General features: G+C 40.2%; 1 pseudogene; it reads left to right on the top strand.

The window, feature by feature from the left end:
* The first annotated feature begins 6,963 nt into the window (after positions 1 to 6,963).
* LOC129024995 (serine/arginine repetitive matrix protein 1-like) lies at positions 6,964 to 15,599 on the top strand (annotated as a pseudogene).
* Positions 15,600 to 16,032: the final 433 nt, after the last annotated feature.

Genomic DNA, 16,032 nt, shown 5'->3' with positions numbered 1-16,032 from the left:
TGTAATTTCCACAGCCTACTCATCCTTGCACCTTCAAAGTCTAGCAGAAGGTAAATAAGGTGTGAGTAATAGACTATGGAAAAAACTCGATATGCTATATAGTGAACACAATCAAGAAATAGCATACATGGAAAATAGATTTTCAAATCCTAGGCTGAAAGGGGCCATAAGATGCCTTCAAGTTAGACAGGTATTCACTTAAGGAGTTTTAAATTGGTTGCTCAAAATCAACAGGCCAACTTCTAAGTCTACTGGATACATTACCAAGCAAGCCTAGCTGCTGTGTCCCTACTTATTTGGTACACCAGACAAGTTTGACCAAAGCTACAAGTGGGGATGGGTATGGAGATGGATATGAGTGTTTCGGAAAGCCTAAAAAATAAGGTTGAAACAGTAGACAGAGGCTAGACTGTGGAAGACTTTGATTTTCTCCTTTTGGCATTAAGAAGCAACAGAAGAGTTTTTTACAATCAAAACTCTGATACACAGTGCAGTTGTTTGGGAAGATGAATCCACAACATTGTGGAAAACAGAGCTAAGGGACGAGATGATAGAGGAAAGGAGCCCAGATAGGAAGAGGTAAGAAGCTGCATAATGTGGTGATGGGTAAAATGAAAAGAGATGGATATAAAAGACATGAAGAGTTAAGAATACCCATGAAACAAGTGTGCACGTGTACCCCTGAAGGGAAAATAAAATAATTTTAAAAAACAAAAAAAGAATTAAGAGACTTTTGGTTAAAGATGGCAGATAATTTAACTCACACATTTAGCTCTCCTCCTTCCTCAAAACCCTGATAAAATTACAGTAAGGGAATTATAAAACGGCATAAACACACAAGGTAGGAGAATAGGGAGAGAAGACACTAGCAACAAATTTTGGAAACTAGATATAGCAGCTGAACAAATAGTAACTGAATTACCAGAACTGAGAAACATGCATCCCAAGTCATCAGTAGGGAAAGCTGAAACGCAAATCCACTTATACCACAGAATTCCAAAAGGGCTCAGGAACTTGTAGTACCAGGTACTCCTGTAAGTAGGCATGAAAGAGAGGTAATAACCAGGAGGACTGCTTGAAAGTCAGCCTAGGAAGCTGACTTGCAGATTCCTTGCCCTATTCTGCAGGGCCAAATAACTTCCCTTCCCCAAAACCAGCAGAAAACTGGAGGTCTGTTCTCTTGGGGAAGATCCCTGAAGCTCAGAAGGAAACTTTTAAAAAGAAAATCTATCATTGACATCCTCGGAGGGATTAGATGAGATATTGTGACCATAAAACAAGAACAAGAAATTTTAAAGTCTACTGAGAAAACAAAAGAGCTCTTGGGAATTAAAAATATGACAAGAGGAATTAAAACCTCAATAAAAGGGCTAGAAGATAGAGATGATAAAATGTCTTAGAAAGCAGCATTTAAAAAAATTGAAAACAGGCAAAAAATTATACGAAAATTAGATGAACAACCCAGACATCCGAAGAACAGGAGTTATGGAAGGGGACAGAGTTCCTTATTAATGTCTTTTAGGGATATTAAGTACTTTGCTCAAGGTCAAACAACTAAAAGAGGCAGAGCTGGGATTCTAAGTCAGGTGTGTCTGATTTTTTAAGTGCAAGTTTTTTCTCATTCCACTATGCTATAATAAAGCCTCTATGATGATAACTCTAGAATGTTAATATGTGTGCAACAAATCTGTAACTGTCCTCCAACTTCATGTTTTTACAGTCGAAATATTTCTTCCTGGGTGCAGTAGCTCATGCCTATGATCCTAGCACTTTAGGAAGCCAAAGTAGGCAGGTCACATGAGACCAGGAGTTCAAGACCAGCCTGACCAACATGGCGAAACCCAATCTCTACTAAAACTACAAAAATTAGCCAGGAGTGGTGGTGCATACCTGTAATCCCAGCTACTCGGGAGGCTGAGGCTAGAGAATCACTTGAACCCAGGAGACGGAGGTTGCAGTGAGCAGAGATTGCGCCACTGCACTCCAGCTTGGGCAATGTAGAGAGACTCTGTCTCAAAAACAAATAAATAAATAAGCCTCTATGATGAGAAAATTATCCCTGAACCCACTCCACCAATTACATCTGTCTTCTCCCCTCCTGGACATTTTGTCAGAGACCAGAGAGAGAGAATGTATTAATAGCCACTCTATGATATTACCAGTTTAGTCTTTGAGGTCTACTGTTCAGGGAATCTCTGGTTAGCTCTTTCGTTGTAAGTTCTCCCAAGGTCCGTTCCAAGTCTATCGTTTTAATTATGCCATCATATTTGTCATCTCTTCTCAATTTCTTATTTACGATCATTGTTTTGGATGGTTTTTCATCTCTCATTACAAGTGATTTGGCCTTTACTCAATCAACTTCAGTCATTTGTTCTTTCATTTTACTATTTCTACAATGTTTACATTGTAAATTGTGTTTATAATTTCTTCTGTCTACTAACAACTTTTTCAGTAGGTATAGCTATTCTGCTCTCCAAAGGCTCATACTTTGCTCCTGTTGGAGATGTAGCTTCAAGCTCTTTCAAACAAAACAAAACCTCCACCTTATGTCTCATCAGTTTCTGGCACCTTAATAAGGAAGCCTGGTTTTCCATGATTTAACTCCACTTCTCAAAATGTTTTTAATACCTTTCTGCTCTAATGAATTTGTTTAGCCACAATATTCCTCTGCCAAATTTCCTAGCTTTTAAGAGATTCGTTTCAGCTGTTATCATTCCTTGGCCAGAAAAATTACTTCTCACTTGACAAATCATAACCTCCCTTTTTATATATAAACTCAATTAACCCGTCTCAACAATTTCCCTTTTGAAAGTACACTCTAGAATGTTAATATGTGTTTAACAAATCTGTAACTGTCCTCCAAGTTCATATTTTCACATTCTAAATATTTCTTCCTATGTCAATCTCTAATTATTTCTAGACCTCTTCATGGAATCTTAAACAGCAAAACTAGAAGGAAACTTAATAGGTCATCTGAGTTCATCTCCGATGTGAAACATTTATTCACACATTCATCAAACATTTATTGAGTACCAGTGTGTTAGGCCCTGGTGTCCAAAGATAAATAAAAGAAAAATCTTAGCTCTGAAAAAAGCTCAATCTAGTGGGAGACAGATATAAACAAATAAATTACAATACAACATGGGAAGTGCTATAGCAGAATGATGAACACAGAGCAGTAAGAACCCAGAAGAAAAGAGTGACCAAAAATGCTTTGTAACTCACAAAACAATTTCACAATCCATTAGTTCATTTACTTCTCTAAATACCTCTGTGACATAGGCATTACATGCAAGGAAATGGGCAATCAGAAATGTTATAGGACATTCCCAAAGTCACTCACCTAATATTGAGTGCTGAAATTCAAACTTTCTTCTTTGTATTTTAAAGTTTCGATGCATACCCATCAAACTCTGCTGCCTCTTCCCTTCCCTACCTACCACTTTGGGGGTTACATGGAGGAAAAGTACATTGTTTAACAAACTTTACTGTCTTCACATTCTTGTAGGGAATATATATGTTCATTAGTCTAATCGCGTCTCCATCTGTAAGTTGGTGCGAAAGTAATTGCGATTTTGTAGCTGAAAAGAATTGCAAAAACCAAAATTACTTTTGCACCAACCTAATAAATCCAAATCCATTTATATGCTGTGAGGCACTGAAATTCTCTTTTAATCTACCACATTTTGAGAAATAAGAATCCAGTATCTTATGACTCTCTCTCCTATTCACCTGAGAAAGTCCATAAACCACTTAAGGGAAGTACATCCTTTGTATCATTCTTGGTTTATCGCTTTAAAATTGCATTCAGATCTACTAACAGAACTAGAAAACTCAATCTGTTTTGCATTTTTAAATTATTCACTTTATTCAGTGATACAGTAAACATTTACTGAGCACTTACTCCATTACAAGGCACTGAGTTACACACTGAAAAATACTGAGGTGAAGAAGACATAGTATTCACCCTCATGAGTTTTAAAATACAGAATGGGAGACAAGACATGTTACAAATAACTACAATCTAAGGAAGACTGTGATAAGTGTTGTAATAGTGATAATAGACACTGTACAAGTTAAGAGCATGGAAGTGGTGGTATTTGAGAATGAAAAAAAATTGTCATAGGGAAATTCGAAAGAAGAAATTACAAACAGGCCAGGCACCATGGCTCACGCCTGTAATCCCAACACTTTGGGAGGCCAAGGCAGGTGGATCACTTGAGGTCAGGAGTTTGAGACCAGCCTGGCCAACATGGTGAAACCTCGTTTGTACTAAAAATACAAAAATTAGCGGGGAATGATGGCGAACGCCTGTAATCCCAGCTACTCAGAATACTGAGGCATGAGAATCGCTTGAACCCAGGAGCCGGAGGTTGCAGTGAACTGAGATCACACCACTGAACTCCAGCCTGGGCAACAGAGTGAGACTCTGTCAAAAAAAAAAAAAAACCCGAAATTACAAATAGATGGAACATCATGAGCAAAGGCACGATGGTAAAAGAAAATAGTAACTAATAACCACAGCTACCATTTATGGAGTACTTATTCTGTGTTAGGCACTGTTCTAAATGCTTTACATACATTATCCCACTTAATCCTTGCAGCAACCATACAAGGTAAATAATATCATTATTTCCATACTGCAGATGAAGAAATCTAAGTTTAGAGAAGTTAAAGAACTTGCCCAAAGTTCCATGATTAGTAAACATTATTTGTTTGAAACTCCTTTGCTGCCTATCTAATTTAAAAGACAATTGCATAATGCAATAATTATGTATCCATATTGATGGGCATATGAAGTATAAAGATATAGTTTGTATGACAATGACAGCACAATGGAGGGGGAGGGAAAGGAGCTGTAGAGGAGCAAAGCTTTTGTATAATATTGAAATCAAATTGGTATTAATATGAGCTACATTGTTATAAATTAAGATATTAGCAATCCATAAAACAACCACTAAGAAAATAACTAAAAAAAAAAGTAAAAGAAATGACAAGGGAATAAAAATGGTACACTAGAAAATACCTACTTAACACAAAAAAAGGCAGTAATGAAGGAACAAAGGAACAGAAAAGACATAAAATATATAGAAAAAATAGCAAAATGACAGATGCAAATTCTACTTTATTGATAACTACATTAAATGTAAATTGATGAAATAACTACATTAAATGTAAATTGATAAAAATTAAAAAGAAGAGATTGGAAAAAGTGTTCAAAATATTATCCAAATATATGATGTCTACAAGAGGTATAATTTTGATTCAAAGGCACAAATTAAGTTGAAAGTAAAAGTATAAAATGTGTGTGTGTGTGTGTGTGTGTGTAGCAAACAGTAACCAAAAGAGAGCTGGAGTAGCTACACTTCTATCATGTAAAATAGACTTAAAGACAAAAAGTGTTATGAGAGAGAAAGGACATTCTGTGACAATATAAAAGTCAATACATCAAGAATAAATAGCAATTTATAAACATATGTGTACCTAACCACAAAGCCCCCAAATTATATGAAGCAAAAACTGACAGAATTGAAGGAAGAAACAGACAACTCTACAATAATAGTTGGCGATTTCAGTACCCCACTTTCAATAATGGATACAACAACTAGACAGAAGATCAACAAGAGAATGAAAGACTTGAACAACACTATAAACCTACTAGATCTAACAGACATCTACAGAACACTCCATCCAACAAGAGCAGAATATACATTCTGCTCAAGTACATATGGAACATTCTCCAGGGTAGACCACGTGTTAGGCCATAAAAAAGTCTCAATAAATTGAAAACAACTGAAATCATACAAAGTATAATGTCATTGAAATAAATTAAACAAGGCCAAACAAGTGGAAAGATACCCTGTGTGCACGAACTAGAAGACTTAATATTGCTAAGATGGCAATATTCTCCAAATTAATCCACAGATTCCATGCAATACCTATCAAAGTCACAGCTGGCTTTTTTGTTTTATTCTGTTTGGCTTTTATTTTTTTGAGATGGGGTCTTGCTGTTTTGCCCAGGCTGGCCTTAAACTTCCTGGGCTCAAGGGATTCTCCTGCCTCAGCCTTCTGTGTAGCTGGGACTACAGGCACATACCACTGCACCCAGCTTACAGTTGACTTTCTGAAGAAATTGAAAAGTTCTTCCTAAAATACATATGAAAATGCAAAATTCTAGCCAAAACAATCCTGAAAAGAAAAATGTTGGAGAACTCACACTTCCTAATTTGAAAATTTAATACAAAGCTACAGTAATCAAGATGTTGTGGTACTGGCATAAGGATTAACATATAAGGATAGGCCAATAAAATAGGATTGAGAGTCCAGAAAGAAACCCATAGATTTATGACCATTCGATTTTCACCAAGGAACTCCAGACAATTAAATAGGGGAAGAATAGTCTTTTCAGCGAATGGTGTCAAGACAAACTGGATATCCACATGCAAAGAATGAAATTAGACTCATCTTGTGCCATATACAAAAGTTAACTTGAAATGGATCAAACACTTAAATTTAAGACATAAAAATATAAAACTGTAAAACATAGAAATAAATTTTAGTGACGTTAGATTAGGCAATGGTTTCTTAAATGTGACACGAAATCCGCAAGCAACCAATGACAGACTTTATCAAAATTTAAATTTTGTGCTTCAAAGAATTCAGTCAAGAAACTGAGAAGACAGTCCATGGGATGCAAGAAAACATTTGCAAGTCACATACCTGATAAGGATTTAGTATCCAGAATATATTTTTAAAACTCTTAAAACTCAACAATAAAAAGAAAAATAATCCAGTTTTCAAATGGGGATTTTAATAGACATACTTCCAAAGAAGACATGAAAATGGTCAATAAGCACATGAAAAGATGCTCAATATCATTAGTCATCAGGGAAATGCAAATTAAAACTATAAAATAGGCGGTGCACCCTGGGATAGGGAGCGATCTCCAAGCGAGGCGGCAAGATGGACGCAGGATTCTTCCACCGATCAAGTGCAGAACAGTATAATCAGTTCAGCAACAAACAGAAGAAACTATTGAAGCAGCTGAAATTTGCAGAATGCCTAGAAAAAAAGGTGAACACGAGCAAAGTAAATTTGGAAGTTATAAAGCCCTGGATAACAAAAAGAGTAACGAAAATCCTTGGGTTTGAAGATGATGTTGTGATTGAGTTTATATTCAACCAGCTGTAAGTGAAGAATCCAGACTCCAAAATGATGTAAATCAACCTGACTGGATTTTCTAATGGAAAAAATGCTCGAGAATTTACGGGAGAACTGTGGCCCCTGCTGCTAAGTGCACAAGAAAACATCTCAGGAATGTCTTCTGCTTTCCTAGAACTGAAGAAAGAAGAAATAAAACAAAGACAGATTGAACAAGAAAAATTGGCATCTATGAAAAAGCAAGATGAAGACAAAGACAAAAGGCATAAGGAAGAAAAAGAAAGCAGCAGAGAAAAAAGGGAGAGGTCTCGTAGCCCAAGAAGATGCAAATCTCCTTCCCCTAAAAGACAATCTTCCCCTATTAGAAGAGAGAAAGTGCAGTCATTCTCATCTCCCCATCAAAGAACCAAGAGCCAGAGTCCTTTTCCTGCTCCAGAAAAGAAGGAAAAAACTCCAGAGCTCCCAGAACCTTCAGTGAAAGTAAAAGAACCTTCAGTACAACAGGCCACTTCTACTAGTGACATTCTGAAAGTTCCCAAACCTGAACCTGTACCAGAGCCTAAAGAACCTTCTCCAGAAAAAAGATTCCAAAAATGAAAAGCAGAAGGAGAAGACCCGACCACGATCTCGGTCACACTCCAAATCAAGATCTCAGACGCAGTCCCGCTCTCCTTCTCACACTCCACCTAGACAGCGCCATAGATCCCAATCAAGATCGTATTCACCTAGAAGGTGGCCAAGCCCAAGGTGGCGGCCATCTCCTTGAAGAAGAACTCCACCAAGAAGAATGCCCCCTCCACCAAAGCATAGAAGGAGTAGATCTCCAGTAAGATGAAGACGTTCATCAGCATCCTTGTCTGGGAGTAGCTCATCATCCTCTTCATCTCATTCCTGGTCACCACCAAAGAAGCCTCCCAAGAGGACATCCAGCCCCCCTCAAAAAACTCATAGGTTATCTCCTTCAGCAAGTCCTCCAAGGCAAAGGTACAGGCCATCTCCTCCTGCAACTCCACCACCCAAAACTCAGCATTCCCCAACACCCCAGCAGTCAAACTGTACAAGAAAAAGTCGTGTTTCCATGTCTCCAGGGAGAACTTCAGGTAGTAACAAAACATAAAGGTACTGAAAAAAGGGAGTGCCCTTCACCAGCACCGAAGCCTAGAAAAGTAGTTATCTGAATCGGAAGAAGATAAACGTGGTAAAATGGCTGCAGCAGATTCTGTGCAGCAGAGACACCAATACAGACAACAAAACCAGCAGTCTTCATCTAACTCTGGCTTCTCTTCCTCCTCAGAAGATGAACGATCCATGAGATCCCATGTGAAGAATGGTGAGGTTGGCAGGCGGCGGAGACATTTCCCTTCCCGGAGTGCCTCTCCATAACCACAGAAGCGCCAAAAAGAGACTTACCCTCATGGTAGACAGAGGAGAACTCCATCCCAACCACACACCAGAAGGCTATGATCTCCTTCTCCTGCCCCTCCTCCTCAAGGGCACAGTTCTCCCACGCCACCACCACGAAAACGAACTCCTTCTCCTCCCTCACATCGGTGCTCACCTTCTCCTAGAAGATACTCTCCTCCAATACAGAGGAGATACTCTCCTTCTCCACCTCCGAAGAGAAGAACGGCTTCTTCTCCTCCCCTTCCTGAACAAAGAGCATCACCATCTCCACCACCAAAGCATTGGATCTCCCATTCTCCACCTCCCAAACAAAGAAGCTCCTCAGTCACCAAGAGACGTTCACCTTCATTATCATCCAAGCATAGGAAAGGGTCTTCCCCAAGCCGCTCTACCCACGAGGCCTGATCACCACAACCAAACAAATGACATTCACCCTCACCATGGCCTCGAGCTCCTCAGACCTCAAGTCCTCCACCTGTTCGAAGAGCAGGGTCGTCATCACCCCAAAGAAGGCAGTCCCTGTCTCCAAATACTAGGCCCTTTAGGAGAGTCTCCAGGACTCTGGAACCTAAAAAGATAAAAAAGGCTGCTTCACCAAGCCCACAGTCTATAATGAGGGTCTCCTCATCCTGATCTGTCTCCGGGTCTCCAGAGCCAGCAGCTTAAAAGCTCCCAGCACCTCCATCCCCCGTCCAGTCTCAGTGACCATCTACAAACTGGACACCAGCTGTACCGGTCAAAAAAGCCAAAATCCCAACACCAAGAGCATCACTGCCAAGAAATCCAGATCAAGAAGGAGGTGGGAAGAAAAAGAAGAAAAAGAAGGACAAGAGGGGGCGGTTCCAAGATAGCCAAATAAGAACAGCTCCAGTCTACAGCTCCCAGCGTGAGCGACGCAGAAGACAGGTGATTTCTGCATTTCCAACTGAGGTACCGGGTTCATCTCACTGCGGATTGTCAGACAGTGGGTGCAGGATAGTGGGTGCAGTGCACCGAGCGTGAGCCGAAGCAGGGCGAGGCATCGCCTCACCTGGGAAGCACAAGGGGTCAGGGAATTTCCTTTCCTAGCCAAGGGAAGGGGGGACAAGCGGCACCTGGAAAATCGGGTCACTCCCACTCTAATACTGTGCTTTTCTGACAGTCTTAGCAAACGGCACACCAGGAGATTATATCCTGTGCCTGGCTTGGAGGGTCCTACGTCCACGGAGCCTCACTCATTGCTAGCACAGCAGTCTGAGATCGAACTGCAACGCAGCAGCAAGGCTGGGGGAGGGGCACCCGCCATTGCTGAGGCTTGAGTAGGTAAACAAAGCAGCCAGGAAGCTCGAACTCAGTGGAGCCTACCACAGCTCAAGGAGACCTGCCTGCCTCTGTAGACTCCACCACTGGGGGCAGGGCATAGCCAAACAAAAGGCAGCAGAAACCTCTGCAAACTTAAATGTCCGTGTCTGATAGCTTGGAAGAGAGTAGTGGTTCTCCCTGCACGGAGCTTGAGATCTGAGAACGGACAGACTGGCTCCTCAAGTGGTTCCCTGACCCCCGAGTAGCCTAACTGGGAGGCACCCCCAAACAGGGGCAGACTGACACCTCACACGGTCGGGTACCCCTCTGAGACAAAACTTCCAGAGGAACGATCAGGCAGCAACATTTGCTGTTCAGCAATATTCGCTGTTCTACAGCCTCCGCTGCTGATACCCAGGCAAACAGGGTCTGGAGTGGACCTCCAGCAAACTCCAACAGACCTGCAGCTGAGGGCCCTGACTGTTAGAAGGAAAACTAACAAACAGAAAGGACATCCACACCAAAACCCCATCTGTACGTCACCATCATCAAAGACCAAAGGTAGATAAAACCACAAAGATGGGGAAAAAACAGAGCAGAAAAACTGAAAATTCTAAAAATCAGAGCACCTCTCCTCCTTCACAGGAATACAGTTCCTCACCAGCAACAGAACAAAGGTGGAGAGAGAATGACTTTGACAAGTTGAGGGAAGAAGGCTACAGACAATCAAACTTCTCCGAGCTAAAGGAGGAAGTTCAAACCCATGGCAAAGAAGCTAAAAACCTTAAAAAAAGATTACACAAATGGCTAACTAGAATAACGAATGCAGAGAAGTCCTTAAAGGACCTGATGGAGCTGAAAACCATGGCACGAGAGCTACGTGATGAATGCACAAGCCTCAGTAGCCGATTAGATCAACTGGAAGAAAGGTTATCAGTGATGGAAGATCAAATGAATGAAATGAAGAGAGAAGAGAAGTTTAGAGAAAAAAGAATAAAAAGAAACGAACAAAGCCTCCAAGAAATATGGGACTATGTGAAAAGACCAAATCTACATCTGACTGGTGTACCTGAAAGTGACGGAGAGAATGGAACCAAGTTGGAAAACACTCTGCAGGATATTATCCAGGAGAACTTCCCGAACCTAGCAAGGCAGGCAAACATTCAAATTCAGGAAATACCGAGAACGCCACAAAGATACTCCTCGAGAAGAGCAACTCCAAGACACATAACTGTCAGATTCACCAAAGTTGAAATGAAGGAAAAAATGTTAAGGGCAGCCAGAGAGAAAGGTTGGTTTACCCACAAAGGGAAGCCCATCAGACTAACAGCAGATCTCTCAGCAGAAACTCTACAAGCCAGAAGAGAGTGGGGGCCAATATTCAACATTCTTAAAGAAAATAATTTTCAACCCAGAATTTCATATCCAGCCAAACTAAGCTTCATAAGTGAAAGAGAAATAAAATCCTTTACAGACAAGCAAATGCTGAGAGACTTTGTCACCACCAGACCTGCCCCAAAAGAGCTCCTGAAGGAAGCATTAAACATGGAAAGGAACAACCGGTACCAGCCACTGCAAAAACATACCAAATTGTAAAGACCATTGAGGCTAGGAAGAAACTGCATCAACTAACGAGGAAAATAACCAGCTAACATCATAATGACAGGATCAAATTCACACATAACAATATTAACCTTAAATGTAAATGGGCTAAATGCTCCAATTAAAAGACACAGACTGGCAAATTGGATAAAGAGTCAAGAACCATCAGTGTGCTGTATTCAGGAAACCCATCTCACGTGCAGAGACACACAGGCTCAAAATAAAGGGATGGAGGAAGATCAAGCAAATGGAAAACAAAAAAAGACAGGGGTTGCAATCCTGTTCTCTGATAGACATTAAACCAACAAAGATCAAAAGAGACAAAGAAGGCCATTACATAATGGTAAAGGGATCAATTCGACAAGAAGAGCTAACTACCTTAAATATATATGCACGCAATACAGGAGCACCCAGATTCAAAAAGCAAGTCCTTAGAGACCTACAAACAGACTTAGACTCCCACACAATAATAATGGGAGACTTTAACACCCCATTGTCAACATTAGACAGATCAATGAGACAGAAAGTTAAAAAGGATATCCAGGAATTGAACTCAGCTCTGCACCAAGCAGACCTAATAGACATCTACAGAACTCTCCACACCAAATCAACAGAATATACATTCTTCTCAGCACCACATCACACTTACTCCAAAATTGACCACATAGTTGGAAGTAAAGCACTCCTCAGCAAATGTAAAAGAACAGAAATTATAACAAACTGTCTCTCAGACCACAGTGCAATCAAACTAGAACTCAGGATTAAGAAACTCACTGAAAACCACACAACTACATGGAAACTGAACAGCCTGCTCCTGAATGACTACTGGGTACATAATGAAATGAAGGCAGAAATAAAGATGTTCTTTGAAACCAACAAGAACAAAGACACAACATACCAGAACCTCTGGGACACATTCAAAGCAGTGTGTAGAGGGAAATTTATAGCACTAAATGCCCACAAGAGAAAGCAGGAAAGATCTAAAATTGACACCCTAACATCACAATTAAAATAACTAGAGAAGCAAGAGCAAACACATTCAAAAGCTAGCAGAAGGCAAGAAATAACTTAGATCAGAGCAGAACTGAAGGAGATAGAGACAAAAAGAACCCTTCAAAAAATCAATGAATCCAGGAGCTGGTTTTTTGAAAAGATTAACAAAATTGATAGACCGCTAGCAAGATAACAAAGAAGAAAAGAGAGAAGAATCAAATAGACACAATAAAAAATGATAAAGGGGATATCACCACCAATCCCACAGAAATACAAACTACAATCAGAGAATACAATAAACACCTCTATGCAAATAAACTAGAAAATCTAGAAGAAATGGATAAATTCCTCGACACATACACTCTCCCAAGACTAAACCAGGAAGAAGTTGAATCTCTTAGTAGACCAATAACAGGCTCTGAAATTGAGGCAATAATTAATAGCTTACCAACCAAAAAAAGTCCAGGACCAGACGGATTCACAGCCAAATTCTACCAGAGGTACAAGGAGGAGCTGGTATCATTCCTTCTGAAACTATTCCAATCAATAGAAAAAGAGGGAATCCTCCCTAACTCATTTTATGAGGCCAGCATCATCCTGATACCAAAGCCTGGCAGAGACACAACAAAAAAAGAGAATTTTAGACCAATATCCCTGATGAACATTGATGCAAAAATCCTCAATACTGGCAAACCGAATCCAGCAGCACATCAAAAAGCTTACCCACCATGATCAAGTGGGCTTCATCCCTGGGATGCAAGGCTGGTTCAACATATGCAAATCAATAATCCAGCATATAAACAGAACCAAAGACAAAAACCACATGATTATCTCAATAGATGCAGAAAAGGCCTTTGACAAAATTCAACAGCTCTTCATGCTAAAAACTCTCAATAAATTAGGTATTGATGGGACGTATCTCAAAATAATAAGAGCTATCTACGACAAACCCACAGCCAATATCATACTGAATGGGCAAAAACTGGAAGCATTCCCTTTGAAAACTGGCACAAGACAGGGATGCCCTCTCTCACCACTCCTATTCAACATAGTGTTGGAAGTTCTGGCCAGGGCAATCAGGCAGGAGAAAGAAATAAAGGGTATTCAATTAGGAAAAGAGGAAGTCAAATTGTCCGTTTGCAGATGACATGATTGTATATCTAGAAAACCCCATCGTCTCAGCCCAAAATCTCCTTAAGCTGATAAGCAACTTCAGCAAAGTCTCAGGATACAAAATCAATGTGCAAAAATCATAAGTATTCTTATACATCAATAACAGACAAACAGAGAGCCAAATCATGAGTGAACTCCCATTCACAATTGCTTCAAAGAGAATAAAATACCTAGGAATCCAACTTACAAGGGATGTGAAGGACCTCTTCAAGGAGAACTACAAACCACTGCTCAAGGAAATAAAAGAGGATACAAACAAATGGAAGAACATTCCATGCTCATGGATAGGAAGAATCAATATCGTGAAAATGGCCATACTGCCCAAGGTAATTTATAGAGAAATGCAAATCAAAACCACAATGAGATACCATCTCATACCAGTCAGAATGGCGATCATTAAAAAGTCAGGAAACAACAAGTGCTGGAGAGGATGTGGAGAAATAGGAACACTTTTACACTGTTGGTGGGACTGTGAACTAGTTCAACCATTGTGGAAGACAGTGTGGCGATTCCACAGGGATCTAGAACTAGAAATACCATTTCACCCAGCCTTCCCATTACTGGGTATATACCCAAAGGACTATAAATCATGCTGCTATAAAGACACATGCACACGTATGTTTATTGCGGCACTATTCACAATAGCAAAGACTTGGAACCAACCCAAATGTCCAACAATGATAGACTGGATTAAGAAAATGTGGCACATATACACCATGGAATACTATGCAGCCATAAAAAATGATGAGTTCATGTCCTTTGTAGGGACATGGATGAAGCTGGAAACCATCATTCTCAGCAAACTATCACCAAGGACAAAAAACCAAACATCACATGTTCTCACTCATAGGTGGGAATTGAACAATGAGAACACATGGACACAGGAAGGGGGACATCACACACTGGGGACTGTTGTGGGGTGGTGGGAGGGGGGAGGGATAGCATTAGGAGATATACCTAATGTAAATGACGAGTTAATGGGTGCAGCACACCAACATGGCACATGTATACATATGTAACAAACCTGCACATTGTGCACATGTACCCTAGAACTTAAACAATTAAAAAAAAAAACTCCGATATCAAGCAGTTTAGCTCTTCCCAGCTCAGCTCAGCTGTTGAAATTTCATGGAAGAAATTGTTTTTATTGTTCTAAATTTTGTGTCATTTATATAGAGAAAAAGGTAATAAAATTGCATCATATATTAAAAAAAAAAAAAAGACAAGAAACACAAAAAGGATAAGCACAAGAAGCACAAAAAACACAAGGAAAAGGCTGTGGCTGCAGCCGCTGCGACCTCTGCAGCCACTGCAGCTGTCACAACCACATTAGCACAGGAAGAACCAGTGGCAGCGCCAGAGCTGAAGGAGGAGACTGAAAGTGAAGCTGAAGATAACCTTGATGACTTAGAAAAGCACCTGCGTTGGCCAGGCACGGTGGCTCATGCCTGTAATCCCAGTACTTTGGGAGGCCAAGGCGGGTGGATCACGAGGTCAGGAGATCGACACCATCCTGTCTAACACGGTGAAACCCCGTCTCTACTAAAAATACAAAAAAATTAGCCAGGCATGCTGGCGGGCACCTGTAGCCCCAGCTACTCAGGAGGCTGAGGCAGGAGAATGGCGTGAATCCCGGAGGCGAAGGTTGCAGTAAGCCGAGATCGCGCCACTGCCCTCCAGCCTGGGTGACAGAGTGAGACTCCGTCTCCGAAAAATAAAAATAAAAAAGAAAAGCACCTGCGTGAAAAGGCCCTGAGATCAATGAGGAAGGCCCAAGTGTCCCCACAGTCTTAGGCGGAAATGTTTGTTGTGATGTAAATTTTATTTGGTTTGTAGGCAATTCAATTTCAAAATTGCTAAAATGTGTTTGAGCTTTAGACTCTAACATTTGTTGTAATAATTGCTAGGTTGAAGTTCACCATGTAAAAACAAGGGGCATGTATTTACATTGCAAAAGTTGTCCACACTGTATTAGTGACATTCTTTCATTGACAGTTGACATAATTCATTTAGAGTGAAATATTTTAAGCCAAAAAAAATCCCCTTTTTAAAAAGGGAGGTTTAAATATTATTAGCATTTTTATGGTTCCTTTAAATACCCTGGCTATTCCCAGAGGGTTTTTTTTGTTTGTTTGGTTTGGTTTTGGTTTTCTTTTTGTTTTTTTCTTTACATTTTTTTCATTTGAGTCTTAGCACCCATTTAAGTTATGCTTCTGACCTGGTATGGTCTGTAAGCTTGCCCAGAAATAAGACCACCATTTTGAACTACCATAAAAGTATAAATGAATATTTCAATGCCATAATCTTTCCTGTTGCCTGTGGAGTCTCTGCTGAAATGAATCAGGATTCGAGCTCTAGGATGAGACAGAAAATGAAAGCATGCTGTTTGCCAGGACACTGTGGATTTATACTGATGTG

This window comes from Pongo pygmaeus, chromosome X, assembly GCF_028885625.2.
Source record: "Pongo pygmaeus isolate AG05252 chromosome X, NHGRI_mPonPyg2-v2.0_pri, whole genome shotgun sequence".
Taxonomy (NCBI): domain Eukaryota; kingdom Metazoa; phylum Chordata; class Mammalia; order Primates; family Hominidae; genus Pongo; species Pongo pygmaeus.
This window is presented reverse-complemented; position numbering and strand designations above follow the sequence as displayed.